Genomic DNA, 16,127 nt, shown 5'->3' with positions numbered 1-16,127 from the left:
TAATGATTTATCATTGTATTTGGTACCCATATATATTAGAAAAAGTAAAATAGAAATAAGGATAGAAGCTAATGATGGCGGTGGTTAGAATCTTAGATTATTTACTTAGACTTTTTTATAATGTCAAGTACAATTCGAATGTTTGAATCGGGTCAATCTAAAATGTTAAAGACATAAAAAAATTTAACTCCGCCCACTATAAACTTATTAGTTTATGATTGAGACCAAGCCTGAAAAAAGGAGAATGATTTACATTAAATGGATTTTTCGAAAAGGCTTCAACATTTTAGTTCGTTTTATGCCTCCACAAACGTTGAGACGACATTGATGATTACCCATCTTGATGCTTAAAATTTAACGTTGGCATATGAATAGAATTTGCTAATAAGAAAAAAAATAAATGTGAAAAATGTTTTCTTTAACGAGTAAATTAAAATTTTGTACTCCATTGGGTTTGAACCCATAAACTCCTATTTCATACCTTAATCATGCTATCATCCCAAATTTATTTTAAATAAGAGCATTCACAGCCCATACTCCATCCCTATATGTATAATTACACAAAAAAAAACACACTATATTTCACTATCTTGTTCAATTAAATAATATATTTTTTATACCTTTGTCATTACAAATTTATACCCTACAAATATTAAAAAAATAAATAAGGGCAAACAAGGTTTGAACAAAATTACAAAAAATCATTACGTTTCTCTTTCCACCCTGTAATTTTACACTAATAAGAGAATCCTCAAAACTAAAAAAAATAGATTTTTCTCTCTTACTCAATTAAATAATATGTTTTTATACATTTATTATTACAGTTATTACTCTCCTCTGCTCATAACGAATTCAACAAATATTAAAAATAAATATGGCAAACTTTGTTTCCCTAAATTTACAAAAAAACACTATTCACCATATAATTTAAACTCAAATCACTCAAAATAACACCCTATAATTTGCAAACTTCCCTATAATAGAATTAAAATGCTCTAATCACTCGTAACTCTACCTATAATTTGCAAATTCCTATTTCACACTTTTAGAAAATAGGTTGAGACTTATCAAAATGGGAAAGGAGTGTAAAATGCTCTAGTGGCTCACAACCCGAATATCAAAGTCTAACTATAACACAGCTAATAAAGAGCAACCATGATTAATGCGCACGTCGCATTATTTTATTCAAAAACTCAACCGTTAAAAAATGATAGGAACTACAACATGCGTTCATATTGAATCCCTATATAACGCATATATTGTCGATAGATCCAACCATTAATCTTTGTCTTGCTTTTGTCATATAACTTTCATAATGCCTCTTTTTATTGTAAAGGTTATTTTGTTCTGTGTATATGCTTCTGGTTATTTAGGCAGCAGTGAAGGAAGAATAATTCTGCACAAAAATGTGTCCGTATCAGCTGTGCTAGTATTTGGAGACTCCATGGTGGATCAAGGGAATAATAATTATCTCAATACTTATTTCCCACCTTATGGAATGGATTTCCAGGGAGGAAAACCAACGGGAAGGTTCTCCAACGTCAAAACACTTCCTGACCTTTTAGGAAAACCAACGGGAAGGTTCTCCAACGGCACTAAAAAAACTAAAAATAGCTAGTGTCACCTCTAAATTTACGTGTGACCGCTAATGCCCACATTTCTTGTAGCCATGATCATAGACCATTTACGTGTGACCGCTAGCTTGTGGGTGCGGTTGCGGAGGTGTGTCGTGGTGTGCGCGGCCTACGTGGCTCGCGCCACCCCTTCGCGGACGACAACGATGGAGTCCCATGGTCTACAATGGAGTCTAATTGAACAACTTTTTGACCACATGTAGTCATGTATTGAAGAGGTAGGTCCCAGCAGAGCCCAGTTGGACCCGCAAGACTCACCTTAAACAGGGACGTCTGCGCAGAGACCAACTGGATCCGCAGGACCAACCATGCTCAGAGACGTGACGTCCTTACGCGCAGTACGCAAGCTGGTCTCGCAGGAAATGCCTCCCAATGGTGAAGGACTCCGCCTGTCCCCGCAGCCTCGGATACAAGCCATTAGGGAAGGCCACCCGCGCAGCATGGCTACACGCACAAGGCACTTAGCTCTCGATCATTCAGTGTCACCTGAAGGAATGAGCCAAGCCGGGAGCAATCCCGCACAGAGGCGGGAGGGGGAATACTCCCGCCCAAATAAGCCAGTCTGTATACTGAAGGACCTTTTACTGTACCTGACGAGGTATGGGCGAAAGATCTGATCAGAGATACGACAGCTCACTGATACAGTATGGCGAGCAGCATGCTCCTGTACTGTATCACTATTAGCCGCTGCCTACTCACCAACTACTGTCATACCACGTGCGTAGCCGGCAGTTGGTGGAAAGGGAATAGTATACAGCAGGCCTGGTCACTATCAGCCGCTGCCTACCCACCAACTACCAGCAGGGCACGTGCGTAGGCTACTGTTGATGAACAGGAACACTGTTGCAGCCGGCCATACCTCCTTGGAAACCTACCTTCAGCTATAAATACCCCAAATGGTATGATCATCTGGAACAACATATCTTACTACATTATTATCATATTATACCTGATATCTGCTCTAGCAATCTCTTAATATACTTTTATATTTAAAGAGCAATCTAGTCTGATTCTCACGCCGGAGGGTGGTCACAAGGAGGAACCCCCCCCCTTCTCAGTGACGAGCTCACGGTGTCTGTTTTGCAGGTTATCAGAAGAACCATCTTCCAAGGGTCTAACCACTAGTGGGAAACAGCTATCCAACCCCCAGGTTACCAGTAATCTGCCCGGGGTTCGGTTAGTGTTTCTTCATTGGCGCCATCCGTGCATAAAGCTAGAACTTTATTTTTCTCCAGTTTTTTCAAACTTCTACAAAGATGGTTAGAGAAATTCCGGTAACCACAACCCCAGCTACTGGGATGAACACCGGCAGCACAGTTTTTACGAACACTACCCCGGCTACCGAAGCCGGGGCAAGTGAAGTAAATTTTACGAACACTACCCCACTTACCAAAGCTGGGGCAAGTGCAGTAAATGATCACCTATTGGGATCCACCGATATCCAGTTTGAGAAACGAAGACTCCCCCGCCAGACTCTCGATGAAGTTAAGGCATGGGCGGAGGCACGACAAAAGGAATTCCAGGCTGAGTTGGACGAACGCTTGCGTTCCGTGCAACAGGCCGACGAATTCGAATACTGGGAGGATGACTCGGAGGAATCCGACTCCGACGCGAACCCTCGCCATAGGGCAAAAGGGAAGCGTAAGGAAACGGAATCCCAACCGAAAAGGCATTTTGGATAAGCCTTCAAACCAAAAAGCACAGGTGGAAGTCCACGGGACTTCTCTAAAACGTTCAGACCAAACGTTGCAAATGCAGGAACGTCCAAATTTGCAAGGGACATTGCTGAAGCAATCGCCCCAAAGAGTGCCAAACAAATGCCTAACATAGGCACATATGACGGTATATCTGATACAGACGATCATTTGAACAGGTTCATAGCGGGGGCAACCGTCAGTAATTGGACGGAACCCTCGTGGTGTTACATGTTCCAAATGACGCTGGTGGGGGCTGCTAGAGCATGGTTCGATCGTCTACCGGTCAACCACATCTACGACTGGGCAGACTTCCAACAGAAGTTTAGCCAACACTTCAGCCAGCAACGAAAGTATACCGAGGAGCAATGGACAATCCTCAAATGCATACGAGAGGAAGATGAATCTCTGCCAAACTTCATCACTCGCTTCAACTCAAAGAAGCTAAGTTTGGGCAATATCAGCGAAGATCTCGTTCGCGCTGCCTTCATCCAGGGCGCACATGACCCAGAGCTCATCCGCACCCTAACGGGTAAAGATGGCATGCCATCCACATGGGATGGCATCATGACAGCAGCAAAACGCTATGCGGAAACAGAGAAGCAACTGGGTAGAGCTCCCACAGAGCACAAACCTCTACACCCAGAGGACGAGAGAAGACAACGTCCTCACCGCCCTACTAAATAAAAAACGAAAGCTAGGCATTTGGCAGTCAAGGGTAAACTTTGACACCTCATCCGGCTTGCAACATCGGTTGGACGGAAGGGATAATGTACAGTCGCACCGGAACTCCAGGTGGACGCCACTCACCAAAAGCGTCACTGAGATATTCGCCACTGAAGAGCTCCCATGGCCAAAGCCTCCAATAATCCGACATCGTCACGATGCTGATCGGAGCAAATACTGTGACTTTCACAAGACAAAGGGCCACAACACTGAAAAATGCATAGATGTAAAAGATATGGTCGAAGCATTTGTCAGAGATGGGACGCTCGCGCACCTCGTGGCGTAATAAAGGCTGAGCAGGCGAGTGCGTATAGAACCCCAGCTGGGAAAAACACGAATCAATTCCAGCTTCAAAATCGAGACTACATGCTGCGTAAAGAACGAGATCCCGAACCAGGTGCGTATCGGCTCGATGGCACTCCCATCCCAACATGGAAGGGAGCTCATTTACACAGTCTGCATGTAAATCAATTCCAATTTGTAAAGAAAAGGCCAAGAGCCACTTCTAATGGAAATGATTCTCTTTAAGAACACCGAAGCTGATGATTTTACATTTATACTTTTCTGAACTAATATGCCGGTTTTCACCGCATAATTACGTCGTCATTGCATGGGAAGGCGGTCCTACCCGCACGAACCCAGCAACGTGACAAACCTTCACGCAGGTCAGTTGAAGGGGAAAAAGTTCAGCACCCAAAAATGAAAGTGTCGGTCTATCCGCATGAATCATTAAGAAAACTGAATAATAACCTATCAACAACCGCGCATCGAACGGTTAAACTATCCAACACTGGTGACGGCATTCACATTACGTGAAGTCGTTGCGTGGGAAGGCGGTCTTACCCGCACGAACCCAATAACGTGGCAAACCTTCACGCAGAGTCAGTTGAAGGAGAATTCAATTATCCCATTAAATGAAAGTGCCGGTCTATCCGCATGAATCATCAAAGGAAAATGAACACTAACCTATCGACAACCGCGCGTCGAACGGTTCAAAACAAAATTCTTAAAAAGGATAAGAAAAACCTACACGCAGGTCAGATAAGGGTAAAGTTTTGCCATCCTACTAAGTGCAAGTGACGGTTCTACCCGCACAATCACGAAAGAGGAAGCAAAACTTCACACCTATTATCAACCACGTTCAAAGGTTAACTTATCCTCAAAAGGATAAGAAAAACCTACACGCAGGTCAGATAAGGGTAAAGTTTTGCCATCCTACTAAGTGCAAGTGACGGTTCTACCCGCACAATCACGAAAGAGGAAGCAAAACTTCACACCTATTATCAACCACGTTCAAAGGTTAACTTATCCTCAAAAGGATAAGAAAAACCTACACGCAGGTCAGATAAGGGTAAAGTTTTGCCATCCTACTAAGTGCAAGTGACGGTTCTACCCGCACAATCACGAAAGAGGAAGCAAAACTTCACACCTATTATCAACCACGTTCAAAGGTTAACTTATCCTCAAAAGGTAAGAAAAACCTACACGCAGGTCAGATAAGGGTAAAGTTTTGCCATCCTACTAAGTGCAAGTGACGGTTCTACCCGCACAATCACGAAAGAGGAAGCAAGACTTCCTGTTATCAACCACGTTCAAAGGTCAACTTATCTTAATGCCTTAGAAATTTCGAAAAGGAAAACCTACACGCAGGTCAGATATAAGTTAAAGTTTAGCCATCCTACCAAGTGCAAGTGACGGTTCCACCCGCACAATCACGAAGGAGGAAGCGAAACTTTAACCCACTATCAACCACGTTCAAAGGTTCTTATTCTAAACACTTGGAAAATTGCTAATTTAAACTAAGTATGCAAGTCATAAGTTTATAAAGCAAGGAACCCAAAGAAGGAAATAACAATCTTATACGCAAAAAGATTAATATTTCAAGAATATATTACAAGAATGGCCGGGAAACTACCCGCCTAAAAGAAAAAAAAAAAAAAAAAAAAAAAAAAACTACAAGTCTTAGCAATGGGAAGGGATCTTCAGGATCAAGCTTCAGGGACGCTTCCACTTGGACCCGCTCCGTCAGAACGGGGTGGTTCGAGGAACGCTTTGAGGACAGCTAACCCATCATCAGCAGCAGCTACTTCGTCCACCTTCTCCACCACTGGATGCGGGAAGGCGGCGTATTGGTTCAATGCTTGGTCATAATTGGCTTCGGTATCCACATTGAACAAAGGGAAGTTGGAAGGCGGGACGCCTTTCTCAACAAACCCTAGACCAAGCAAGAAGCCGGCCTTTTCCCCATCCTCATGAGAAGCGTTAAGGGCTGCGGTCATAGCATCATCGTAAGAGGTCTCTGAAAAGACCCGACGCACAACCTACATAGAAAACACAAGTATTAGAACCTTTTCTTACAAAAGAAAAGCGTGAAGATAAAACTAAACATACCTGAGGCAACGCTTCTCGAAGAAGCCATTGGAGGGCAGCTTGAGCTTCGTTATGGGCGCGTTCGGCTTCGCTCTTGTTAAGGTTGGCAAGTAAAACTTCCTTTGCGGCAGCCTCTTCGACGCCCTTAAGCTTCCGCTGGGTCTGGTCAAGCACCCCCCTCTGGTCCAGGATTTCCTGGAGTTTCTTGGCATCTTCCATTGCCAAGGCATCATGAGCGCGTTGGAGAGCCTCTAATTTGCCTTTCAGCTCCTCATTCTCCACACGCAAAGGCTCAGCAACGGCTTCAGCCTTGGCAGCCCTCTCGGTTGCGTTTCGCGCAGTCTCCCTGGCCAGCCGAAGCTGTTCATTCACAGCTTGGGCAGCCTTGGAGCGGGCCTCGAGTCGCGCCTGAACTTCAACCTCGAGGGCCTTGAAGGCCTTCTCCTTGTCGGCGGCAGCTGCCGCCAGCTGTTGGTTCTCCTCCCGAAGAGCACGCGCCTCAGATATGTCCTTGGCGCGAGCTGCTTTCAACTTGTCGTTTTCACGACAAAGCAGCTCGACGCGCGGCTGCATCCGGGCCTGGAGAACCCGAAGCTCATTAGTTAGCCTACCCTCCTGGTAGCTAACCATGGCTTCCCCCAACGCACCCGGAGGAGCAGCGTGGCGAGCCCAGTCCACGCACTCCACAGGTGTGCGAAGGGTTGTTCCTCGGCGTATGTTCCATCGAGGAACATACACTTCATTGGAATCCGACACTGCAAAAGAAACAAAAGCAATAAGGAAAAGATGATAAAAAACATAAGGGAAAAAGAAAGGAACCCTACGCACCTGTAGGGTCAATGACAGGCCGATAGCCGCCAAACCCATCACCTGAACCTAAAGGAAATCCATCCAACAGGTCAGGCAGACGGGAAGGTGGCAAAAATCGACGGGAAGCCCTGCGCGTACCTGATGGTCCGGCCATCGGTGCCGGTGGCGCGGGCATGGCGGCAGCCGCCGTGGTCGCCGTTGTGGTCGCCGCCGTGGTCGCCGCCTTGTAAGCAGCAGCAGTAACCGCCGGCTCTGTGAAGGATGCTGTAAAAATCGCACTCACAGCCGGCGGTGACGTCATCTCTGCCGGAACAGTTGGCTCAAAGGAATGAGCAACTGGACCAGCGGATGCAGGCGCAGGCGCCTGGGTCGACGCCTCAGGAAGGCTGACCGAGCCTACCGTCATTGGCGGGGGGATACTCCCCTGCGCTTCACCCCGGAATGCGTCAACACCCACGCCTGCACAAAGAAGAAAGTGTTAGATAAATTTATAGTGATAAATCTGCAGACATTATGATTGTACTTACGGGTTTTCTTGACCCTGAACGTACGAACGGGCGGGGAGGAACCCGATGGAGCCGGCCTCTTGGTACCGGTCACCGTCGTCTTCGTTGGTTCTCCGGAGGTAACGGTCGTAGCCTCCGGAGTAGTGGTCTCCTCACCACCGGGCTTCCCCGCCACCTCTTCACTATCTGACTCCGAGTCAGAGAGAACCACTGGATCAGCTGTGGAGGCCTTCTCATTCCCCTTCACGCCGGCAGCAGCCTTCTTCTTCCGCACAAGGGGAGGACCATCTGCGGATTCCTCAGAAGAAGACAGGATGTAAGGATTTCCAGCAACGGGTACAGCATTGAGGGGTTCAGGATAGAATATCTCCTTACCTGGCCGCCGGTGGCTCAGGATCTCTTGGCCCGGCGGATAGACCTCCACAAACCTATCCGCCGTTTGCTCCAGGATGGGCAACTCATTGTCGTCCAGAGCACGAGTGCCCACCCGCACGGGACTGTCAGCTTCCCGCGGGAACAGGAGCGACTCCAAATTATTCCCCTCTGAAAGAAAAAGAAACAGTTAGAAAATAAACTAATATAAGCAAGAAAGACAAGACATACCATAAGGAATAGAGTTCAAACCGTATTCAAGAAGGATGGGAAACCGGGACGCATCCTTCCATACCCGGCTCATCCCCAGCAGCACCATCCCGGACTCCGCAAACCGGTAAACCGGAGATTGGACCCGGGATATCTTCGCGAACCATTCCGCCTCCTGGTAGCTGGAAGCGTGAAGGCTCGGAAGCGCTTGACCCTTCTTGAACTTCATAGCAATGGGGATGGCGCGGGCAGAGATGTAGAAGAACTCCCGCTTCCACGATCGGAGACTGCGCTCGGTCACGCAGATCTTCAAACCCTTAATACGGGTTGTCAGGGTGTACCACCCCTGGACGCACCTCCAAGTATAAAAGGTCATCAGGCGGTCCACGTAGGGCTCAATACCCAGAATCCGACACACCCACTCGAAGTGCCGGACCTTGGCAATCGCCATCGGATGCACCTCGGTCAGGTGCACCCCGTGCCTCTCCAGGACACGGTACACAAACTTTGTCAATGGGAACCTAAGGTTCCCATAAACAAAGAATGCAGCATATACCCCGATCTTGCCACTGGGGGCATCGTACACAGTCTGGTGGGATTCAGGAAACTCAGGCTCGAGAGACTCGAGCATGAACTTCCTGACGATGTACTGGTACTGATCGACAGGTAGAGCACACTGGCACTCGCCAACAGTACTCCTATCGTCGGCTACAGCTTCAGCATCATGAGAAGACATTTTTGCAGAAAGAAGAGTGATTTCGGGAAAATGCTTGCCTGAAAAAGGGGAGTATTTGCCGGAAATCACTAAGAAGAAGAAGAAGAGAGGTGAAAGTGTGGATTACAAAGAGGCCTCTCCCCCTTTATATACTAATCGCAATTAATGCGGTGAATTTAATGCGGAGGAGAGAGAAATCGAAGGTGCAATGAAACTATGACACGTGGCAAAAAGCAGGCTGGCAACAGCTGTTGACAGGACGTGTGCCAGTAATTTCGCGGCCACGCGCCCGAAAAATCGTGCCCACGCGCCAGGAAAAGCGTCTGGAATGACCATGTTCTGTCACGTCACCATAACTTCCTGCACGTCCTGACAGAGTCAGAAGAAACCGTCGCACGACGTTTCAGAGGTTTGGACTGTTCTTATCTTTTCACCAACTCTTCGAATTTCAAAATTCAAAAAATTTGAAAATATTAAAAAGTAAGCGGGAAAATACCCCTTACCCCTTGGCAAACAAGTAACCGTAAGACGGATGCGGGTACAGTGTAAAGGCAAAACCCTTCACATACCTAGCACCCGCAGGGAATTGAAGCCAAATAAACCTTGGCGAACAAGTAACCGTAAGACGGATGCGGGTACAGTGTAAAGGCAAAACCCTTCACATACCTAGCACCCGCAGGGAATTGAAGCCAAATAAACCTTGGCGAACAAATAACCGTAAGACGGATGCGGGTACAGTGTAAAGGCAAAACCCTTCACATACCTAGCACCCGCAGGGAATTGAAGCCAAATAAACCTTGGCAAACAAGTAACCGTAAGACGGATGCGGGTACAGTGTTAAGGCAAAACCCTTCACATACCTAGCACCCGCAGGGAATTGAAGCCAAGTATTCCTCGGCAACCAAGTAACTATAAGACGGGTGCGGGTACAGTGTAAAGGCAAAACCCCTCACATACCTAGCACCCGCAGGGAATTGACGCCAGGGATACCTTGGAAGTAAAGTAACCGTAAGACGAGCGCAGGTACAGTGTCAAGGCAAAACCCTTCACATACCTAGCGCTCCGCTGGGAATTGAAACCAAGAAGGATCTTCTGGGCAATGCTTGCGGAAACGGAAATAACATCCCCGCATAGCGGGAACGTCGAGAACTACGTTGTTTGAAGCTCCAGGATGGAATTGGTGGTCTTAACATAATTGATCACTATGTTCAAAACTACCAAAACCTCATGGAAAATCCATACAACTGGGACTCAATGCTCCTGACTTGCGAGGAGGTTACAGACCTACCCGCATCATACCCAAAGACCAAGCAGGAAACTCGGGCATTTCTGCAAGTGACAAGGACTTCCGCGGAAAGAATCCCCATGGAAAACCTTACAAAACCCTTTTCAAAACCCTTTGCTCAAGTCCAAAAGTTCACCTCACTTTATTAAACACTCATGAGAAGAACATTGGACTGGGGGGACTTGAAGAGGTAGGTCCCAGCAGAGCCCAGTTGGACCCGCAAGACTCACCTTAAACAGGGACGTCTGCGCAGAGACCAACTGGATCCGCAGGACCAACCATGCTCAGAGACGTGACGTCCTTACGCGCAGTACGCAAGCTGGTCTCGCAGGAAATGCCTCCCAATGGTGAAGGACTCCGCCTGTCCCCGCAGCCTCGGATACAAGCCATTAGGGAAGGCCACCCGCGCAGCATGGCTACACGCACAAGGCACTTAGCTCTCGATCATTCAGTGTCACCTGAAGGAATGAGCCAAGCCGGGAGCAATCCCGCACAGAGGCGGGAGGGGGAATACTCCCGCCCAAATAAGCCAGTCTGTATACTGAAGGACCTTTTACTGTACCTGACGAGGTATGGGCGAAAGATCTGATCAGAGATACGACAGCTCACTGATACAGTATGGCGAGCAGCATGCTCCTGTACTGTATCACTATTAGCCGCTGCCTATTCACCAACTACTGTCATACCACGTGCGTAGCCGGCAGTTGGTGGAAAGGGAATAGTATACAGCAGGCCTGGTCACTATCAGCCGCTGCCTACCCACCAACTACCAGCAGGGCACGTGCGTAGGCTACTGTTGATGAACAGGAACACTGTTGCAGCCGGCCATACCTCCTTGGAAACCTACCTTCGGCTATAAATACCCCAAATGGTATGATCATCTGGAACAACATATCTTACTACATTATTATCATATTATACCTGATATCTGCTCTAGCAATCTCTTAATATACTTTTATATTTAAAGAGCAATCTAGTCTGATTCTCACGCCGGAGGGTGGTCACAAGGAGGAACCCCCCCTTCTCAGTGACGAGCTCACGGTGTCTGTTTTGCAGGTTATCAGAAGAACCATCTTCCAAGGGTCTAACCCCTAGTGGGAAACAGCTATCCAACCCCCAGGTTACCAGTAATCTGCCCGGGGTTCGGTTAGTGTTTCTTCATGTATATATCCTTGGTGATGAGATTATCCTTTTTCACTATTAAACCCAATTATTTAACTCAACTCAGTTTAACATTTTATTAAAAATTTAGTTTCTCTTTTTCCGCCAAGACTTTCAAAAGACCACACTAATTAACAACCCAACTCAACCAAAATAAACTAAACTTTTATTAATTAAATGTAATTTATGATTATTTTTATTTTATAAATAGTGTTATAAAATATATAAAAATAATTCTCTATTTCCAAATACTAATTAATCTAATTTAAAAAAAGAAAGAATAAACTATGTCTAAAAAAAGTAAAAAGAGAAAATTATATTTACATGCATCAAACATACTTATCAGTGTGGATATAGAAGTAGACGGTCAAAGTTATTCTACGAAGGAGAATAAAAATAAGAAAGATATGAAACCATAATTAATTAACATGTGTCAAGTAAGGACCAAAGGAAAAAATGGTATAAAAGTAATATTATACATTTTCTCTCTCCACATGCAAGTCACATGTTAATTCCCCCATTATTTTTAAACGTCTATAACTTTTTCATCAGATATATATTTTTAAAATAAAATTCACCATAATAACAAGCGTTTTTTTACCTTTAATATGAATATAATTTTGTTATATAAGAATAAAAAATAATTTACGTCATTGTGTCTTTTTGTTTACCATTGTGTCTTTTTTCGCCATTGTGTCTTTCAACTGATCATTGTGTTTTTTTTAAATACTAGTAACACCGTTGTGTAATAATATATATATAATGAAAAATACCAACAAATTATCTAATACATAAAACACAATGATGAATGCATATTCCACAATAACATGAAACGTAAAACACAATAATGAATACATATAATATAAAAACACAATGGCCTAAAACGTAAGACACAATGGTAAATACGTATAACACAACGACCTTAAACGTAAGACACAATGATAAATACATATAACACAATGACCTTAAACGTAAAACACAAAGAAATCTACATATTACACAATGGCTTGAACGTAATACACAATCAAGATAAAGCAAATCTTGAGCACACAGACATAGTGATAAACGAAAGACACAAGGACATAATTTTTGTTTTAATTTGTATCTTTAATATGAGTATTAATTGAAAAACACAATGACCAAAATATATAACACAATGCATAGAAAAACTCAATTAAAAAACACAATGGACAACCAAATAACACAATACAAAAAAACCCACCAACTTTTTTATATGTTTATATAACAATATAATATTTATATTAATAATAAAAAAGCGCTCGTTATTATGGTAAAAAAATTTATAAAAAAACGTCGTATGAAAAAGTTATAGACGTTTTAAAATAATGGAGGAATTGACATGTGACTTGCATGTAAAGAGAGAGAGAGTCATCATAAGTGGGTTATTACATTCATGCCTTTTTCATTAATTATATTTTCAAATTAATATTCACTATCCAAATCAAAGATCATTGAATTAGATTTCATTTCACCCTTCTTATTTTTATTGTTCTTTGTATTTTAACTTTACCCTGAGTTATTCTACAAAGAGGAATAAAAATAAGAAGAATGAGAGGCTATAATTAATTGACATGTGTCAAGTAGGGACCAAAGGAAAAATGGTATAAAAGTAATATTACACATTTTCTCTCTCCACATTCAAGTCATATGATAATTCCCCCATCATTTTTAAACGTTTATAACTTTTTCATATGATATTTATTTTTAAAATAAAATTCTTCATAATAACAAACATTTTTTTTTACCTTTAATATGAGTATAATTTTGTTATATAAGAATAAAAAATAATTTACGTCATTGTGTCTTTTTGTTTACAATTGTGTCTTTTTTCGTCATTGTGTCTTTCTGTTTATTATTGTGTTTTTTCGTTACTGTGTCTTTCAACTGATCATTGTGTTTTTTTTTAAATACTAGTAACACCGTTGTGTAATAATATATATATATATATATATAATGAAAAATAACAACAAATTATTTAATACATAAAACACAATGATGAATGCATATTCCATAATAACATGAAACGTAAAACACAATAATGAATACACATAATATAACAACACAACGGCCTGAAACGTAAGACACAATGGTAAATACATATAACACAACGACCTTAAACGTAAGACACAATGATAAATACATATAACACAATGACCTTAAACGTAAAACACAATGAAATATACATATTACACAATGGCTTGAACATAATACACAATCAAGATAAAGCAAATCTTGAGCACACAGACATAGTGACAAACGAAAGACACAATTACATAATTTTTGTTTTAATTTGTATCTTTAATATGAGTATTAATTGAAAAACACAATGACCTAAATATATAACACAATGCATAGAAAAACTCTATTAAAAACACAATGGACAACCAAATAACACAATACAAAAAAACCCACCAACTTTTTTTATGTTTATATAACAATATAATATTTATATTAATGATAAAAAAACGCTCGTTATTAAGGTAAAAAAATTTATAAAAAAACGTCGTTTGAAAAAGTTATAGACGTTTTAAAATGATTGAGGAGTTGACATGTGACTTGCATGTAAAGAGAGAGAGAGTCATCATAAGTGGGTTATTATCTTCATGCCCTTTTCATCAATTTTTATTTTCAATTTAATATTCATTATCCAAATCAAAGATCAATGAATTAGATTTAATCTCACCCTTCTTATTTTTATTGTCATTTGTATTTTAACTTTACCCTTAGTTATTATACAAAGGGGAATAAAAATAAGAAGAATGAGAGGCCATAATTAATTGACATGTGTCAAGTAGAGACCAAAGGAAAAATGGTATAAAAGTAATATTACACATTTTCTCTCTCCACATTCAAGTCATATGATAATTCCCCCATCATTTTTAAACGTTTATAACTTTTTCATATGATATTTATTTTTAAAATAAAATTCATCATAATAACAAACGTTTTTTACCTTTAATATGAGTAGAATTTTGTTATATAAGAATAAAAAATAATTTACGTCATTGTGTCTTTTTGTTTACAATTGGGTCTTTTTTCTTCATTGTGTCTTTCTGTTTATTATTGTGTTTTTTCGTCACTGTGTCTTTCAACTGATCATTGTGTTTTTTTTTTAAATACTAGTAACACCGTTGTGTAATAATATATATATATAATGAAAAATACCAACAAAGTATCTAATACATAAAACACAATGATGAATGCATATTCCACAATAACATGAAACGTAAAACACAATAATGATTACATATAATATAACAACACAATGGCCTGAAACATAAGACACAATGGTAAATACATATAACACAACAGCCTTAAATGTAAGACACCATGGTAAATACATATAACACAATGACCTTAAACGTAAAACACAATGAAATCTACATATTACACAATGGCTTGAACGTAATACACAATCAAGATAAAACAAATCTTGAGCACACAGACATAGTGACAAACGAAAGACACAATGACATAATTTTTGTTTAATTTGTATCATTAATATGAGTATTAATTAAAAAACATAATGACCAAATTATATAACACAATGCATAAAAAAACTCAATTAAAAAACACAATGGACAATCAAATAACACAATAAAAAAAACCTACCAACTTTTTTTTTATTTTTATATAAAAATGTGATATTTATATTAAAGATAAAAAAACGCTCGTTAATATGGTAAAAAAATTTCTAAGAAAAACGTCGTATGAAAAAGTTATAGACGTTTTAAAATGATGAAGGAATTGACATGTGACTTGCATGTGAAGAGAGAGAGAGCGTTGTGGCAACTGCCCAAATCCGACCCGACCCAGGTACCCGTTTTCGGATCCGATTTAAAATTTGATTATAATCTTTATAAATTTATCAAATATATATATATATATATTACTAATAATAATAATGATAATAATATTAATTCCTTTCCGCCGTCCCGCCCCTTTTTCTCTCTTGTCGCCGTCCCGCCCCTCTGCTTAACCCTTAAGCCTTGAACCCCTTTTTCTCTTAACTCTTTGCTTGTCCTTTGGTTCTTCCCGCCTAAGGATGTCTGCGCAGCTCCACGCGCCAGACTCCTTACAAGGAAGCCTGCGTGAAGACCAGCTGTTCCTGCGATACGCGAGACGAACTGTTCCCGCGGCGCGCAAAGGATTGTAGTTCTTCCCGCGGCGCGCTAAGGATTGTAGTTCTTCCCGCGGCGCGCTAAGGATTGTAGTTCTTCCCGCGGCGCGCTAAGGATTGTAGTTCTTACCGCGGCGCGCTAAGGTTGTTCTGTCTGCCTTCGCCCTCGCGCACTCAAGCCTTCTCGCGCTAGACACTTAAGTCTTTTCTCCAGTTTAAGCCAGCCTGTATGCTTTTGAAATATCTTATCTTCTGTGCTATACCTGCCAAGGTATGGGCACAGTAGGCCAGATCTGACATCTGTCCGAAAAGTCACTTTCGGCGCAGCTTGCTTACCAACCCTCTTGGTTGTCAGAAAAAGTAACTGGCATAATCTTTTAAAATCTTCTTTTCCATGTCTTGAACAGTACTTTGACTGACCCCTCCCATGCTATGAACAGTAACCTGTCAGCCTTCCCCATCCCCTGCAGCTGCCACCATATCTCTTGCTTTTGATATCTTTT

General features: G+C 42.0%; 1 pseudogene across 1 annotated transcript in view; it reads left to right on the top strand.

Moving 5' to 3' along the window:
- The first annotated feature begins 1,315 nt into the window (after nt 1-1,315).
- Nucleotides 1,316-16,127, top strand: part of LOC143568785 (GDSL esterase/lipase At5g42170-like) — a 59,747-nt pseudogene continuing 44,935 nt past the window's right edge. Inside the window, exon 1 of the transcript XR_013141680.1 lies at nt 1,316-1,563. The product of XR_013141680.1 is annotated as a GDSL esterase/lipase At5g42170-like (transcript). The remainder of the gene's footprint in view (nt 1,564-16,127) is intronic.

The sequence above is a fragment of the Bidens hawaiensis genome, unplaced genomic scaffold (assembly GCF_021521415.1).
Source record: "Bidens hawaiensis isolate Kalapana, Puna unplaced genomic scaffold, B.hawaiensis_p1.1 tig00000001_1, whole genome shotgun sequence".
Taxonomy (NCBI): domain Eukaryota; kingdom Viridiplantae; phylum Streptophyta; class Magnoliopsida; order Asterales; family Asteraceae; genus Bidens; species Bidens hawaiensis.
This window is presented reverse-complemented; position numbering and strand designations above follow the sequence as displayed.